Genomic DNA, 4,152 nt, shown 5'->3' with positions numbered 1-4,152 from the left:
CATAAAATGAGGGCAAAATCTCTATGTAGTTTCTTATATAAAACCTAATATGCCTTCTAAAAATTCACCTGGAACATAATCTCGTTAAAACTCTCTACCCTAATCATAACACATAAACTCAAAAAAAAATATACTGATGGCGTAGAGAGGCCGGGATCACCCAAACAAAATAGAATTTTTGGAGCCCACAGATTTCTAGAGACTCCACTGGGGATTAGTTTATCTTTCCATCTTTGGCGGGTCATATAAATGTTGTTGTAGCAATGAAAATATGCAAAAAGAATGGTGTGACATCTAGTGTGTACCCCTAAAGATTTGTAATAAAAAATATAAAAAATCATTAAAGGTGGGTCCCAATGATGACTCCTATAGATAATATGCTTGATTTTCAACATCTTGAAGAAGTCTCCAAGAAATCTCATCACTTTTTGACTATATCTTCTCGAATTGAGGAAGATCCTCACCTGACCTTCATCATTGACGTTCTACCTGAAGAAAAAGTAGAAGAAATAAAAAAAACATCTCGATAAATTTAGGGACTATTTAGCTTGGACATATACTAAATTGCCTAGCTTATCCTCTGATGTAGTATTTCATAGATTGATCATCAAACCAGATGCAACACCCATTAAATAAGATCCAAGGATAATGAGATTGGAGATTGAGGAATAAGTGACTGTCGAAACCAAGAATCTCATAGAGGTAGGCTTCATCCAAGAAAAAAAATGCTAATTGTATTGCCAATATTGTTTATGTCAAGAAGAAAAATAGTTGGATTTACATATGTATCAACTTGTGAGATCTTTGTTGATAGAGTTGCTACTTAGCTTTGCATGATTTACATTCTTGCAACTTGCATGTTTTGATGATTCCAAATATTATTATTTTTATTATTATCTACTCCTAACACATTTTTGGAAGAATTGTTTTTGCTCTTGTGTGTACTAACTATTCAAGAAAATTATACTCCAGATTTTTGAAGACTTCAAATCAAGATATGCTTCGAATGTGTTGTAATATTGAAGTCTGTATTTTTTTTCTTTATTTGAATCCGAGAGAGAGTGTGATTGTAATTAAGTAACTTAAAACATACACACCAGGGGAGAGTTAAAATTCATAATTTTTAAAATGGATCATACAGAACGAACCATGTTCGTATGGGACGATCTGGTTAGTCAAAACTCTCGAATGAGCGAAAGAACGAATAGAGTGGGCCAAAATTTTTCCAAGTATTATTCATCCAGATGATGTTTTTTGTTCATCCCAGGATGATGGGCTATGAAATCATTTGTTTAAAATATAATTATCATTCATTTCAGGACGATGATCTGTATTCGCCAAAATGAACTATTCATGCAGACAATGTTTTTCGTTCTTCCCAGGATGATGGGCTTTGGATGCGTTCGTTCGAATGATATTTATCGTATGTCCTGGGATGGTGCTCTATAGATGGATTCATCCAGACGATAATTATTGTTCATCTCAGGACGATGGGCTCTCGATTGGCCAAAATGAATTATTCATCCAGACCTAAGATGATCGTCTCTATTATGGACACTTAAAATTCATCCTGCATTTTTGTACCAATGAACTTTGGGATTAATTATTCGTACTGGACAAACTTAGTTCATATGAGACAATTAGCGAGAACAAAGGCAGTTCATGCTGATTCATATATTGTTCATAATTAACAATTTTTACACGGTTTGTATGTACAAAATTGGATCAGATGGATGATCGTGGACAGTCAGAAATTGAAAATTTTAGTTCTTAGATCATTTTTCGTGTCTTTTCTATAAAAAGTCCAATTTTGATTGTCTTAAAATCTTTTTATCTTTTGGTCTTCATAAATACTCAAGGGAGATTGAAGGAGATAGTGAGAGAGAGTGTTTGAAGGGGAATTCTTACTACTGAAGCGTGAAGGGTTTACTTGGTTATGCAAAGGTAAGAATCTCTATTTGTAATTTGTGATTACTTTACTCTTTTTCTCTTGTCCTTCTAGCTTTCTTGTGAGAAGATCTTTCACTGAGATTCAATTCTCTACCGACACTCGAGGAGTGTCAACAGCCGAAGGGTTCTTTGCCTACACTTGGAGAGTGTGAAAGGATGAAGGTTCTTTGCCCACACTTGGAGAGTGTGAACAACCGATGATTCTCTGCCAATACTTGGAGGGTGTCAAAAGATGACAATTCTCTGCTGCACCGGGTAGTGGTGGAAGAGAGCTTTTGTGAAAGCTTCTTCACCTTGTTGTGGAGGCAAAAGATGAGACACCTGTGGCAATAGTGCAATACTTGAAGTGGGAGACTTCAGGGAGTAGATGTAGGTCGTATTTTGAAAGTTTGTTAGGGATGTTAAGCCCTATAAAACTGGCCGAAGATAACCAAGAGGGGGGGTGAATTGGTATTTTTAAAATTTCTTTTCAACAAAAGCAATAATATCACAAACCAAAACCAAATCACACCTCAAGACAAAAACAATGTGGAAATTAAAGTGTGGAAGCAAAAAAATAATAACACAGAAATTTATAGTGGTTCGGTCAACTTGACCTACGTCCACTCCTTGGAGGCACCTTCTAAGTATTGCACTACAAAACGTGTCTCTCCTTTAGCCCCCACGGCTAGGCAGAGAAGCCCTCATAAATAAGTCCTTTTTTCCACCCCGGCAAGGTAGAGAACCTATCTCCTTTTGCTTCCTCCTAAATCTGGCAGAGAACCACAATCTAGTGCTGAAAACCTTACCTTAATCGACCCTTCCACGGACAAGAAACTCTAGACAAAGAAGAACCAGAGCAATCCTTGAAGCACCCTTGTGAATCCCATCACAAGAACCGCCTCACAAGATCCTCTCTCTCTCCCTCTCTCTCTTTCTCTCCTCAAGGCCTTCTCAGATTAAGAAAGTAGCAAAAGATTGTTCAAAATGTTGAACAAGAGCTCTTAAATAGAAGAGCTTCAAAGGAGCTCATTAATTGCATGTTGCCGATAATATCATCCAGGCCGATATGGACATCGGCCTGGCCAATCAGTACAAATCTCAGAAGATCGGCCAGAGCATCGCCCTGAATGCAAACTGGACAATTTAAAATTGGCTTGCTCGTCCAGACCGATCTCACGATCGTCCCGGCCGATCAATTCAAATCAGAGGGAAATCGTCCAGAGCATCACCCTGAATTAGAGCTGGCCAATATTTATCATCCTGAAGTAACTAAGGTTTTTTGAATCAATCGTCCAGGACGATATGATCGTATCAGTCATCCTTAATTACTCCCCTGATTTCCTGATCAATTAAGGCATAACTTATGAATATCATCCAGGCCGATCAATGATCATCTTGGCTGATTATTTAAAAATACAGTATACCTTAATTGTCTCTGGCGACAACTTCTTTCTGTTTTGAGCTTATCGTCCTCGTCGATACACGTATCGTCTAGGATGATCTGTTAATGGCGGCTTCCTTAATTGAGAATCCTTATTTAGACTTTCTGTTTTAAGCCTGATCGTCCAGCATGATGTAAATATCGTCCTGGCCGATATGAGTAAAAATAGAAATTTTAAGTCTCTCAAGTGTGTGTGTGTAGGGTTACTTAGCATCAGTCTCTTTGACCATTAAAAATAGACTCAAGAAGAAAAAACAAAGTACAGACTGACTCAACCCTAGACCTACGCAATCTTGAATTGGCTTCATTTGTTCGTCCGATCTTCGATTCCTAAAAAGTTAAAAGTAACAGGCAGTCCAAGAAATTCAATAGTGTTTGTCAATCATCAAACATAAGTCATGAAAATAGATTTGCAACAATCTCCCCCTTTTTGATGATGGCAAACACGAGTAGGAAAAACTCAGAAAAAAATAGCAGTTCATTAAAATTTCAAAAATTACAAGCAAATCAACTTTTCCTACCACAACCTACTCTCTCTTTTGTCATCATAAAAAGAGGGTCTTAGACACACAAAAGAAAAAAGAAAACAATACAACAGAAACTAAAACAAGCTACAAGAAAAACTAAGGAAATAGAAAATAGGCAGCAGAAAATACATACTAGAAAAATGAGAGACCCTGATCATCAAAAAGAGATGGTGGAGGTGGCTGCTGAAAGTAGCTGGCAAGCATAGTAAACTGAGCATTGAACCAGATGATGTCTTGGTCATGCTGCTACTG

This window comes from Dendrobium catenatum, unplaced genomic scaffold (assembly GCF_001605985.2).
Source record: "Dendrobium catenatum unplaced genomic scaffold, ASM160598v2 fragScaff_scaffold_323, whole genome shotgun sequence".
Lineage (NCBI taxonomy): Eukaryota > Viridiplantae > Streptophyta > Magnoliopsida > Asparagales > Orchidaceae > Dendrobium > Dendrobium catenatum.
This window is presented reverse-complemented; position numbering follows the sequence as displayed.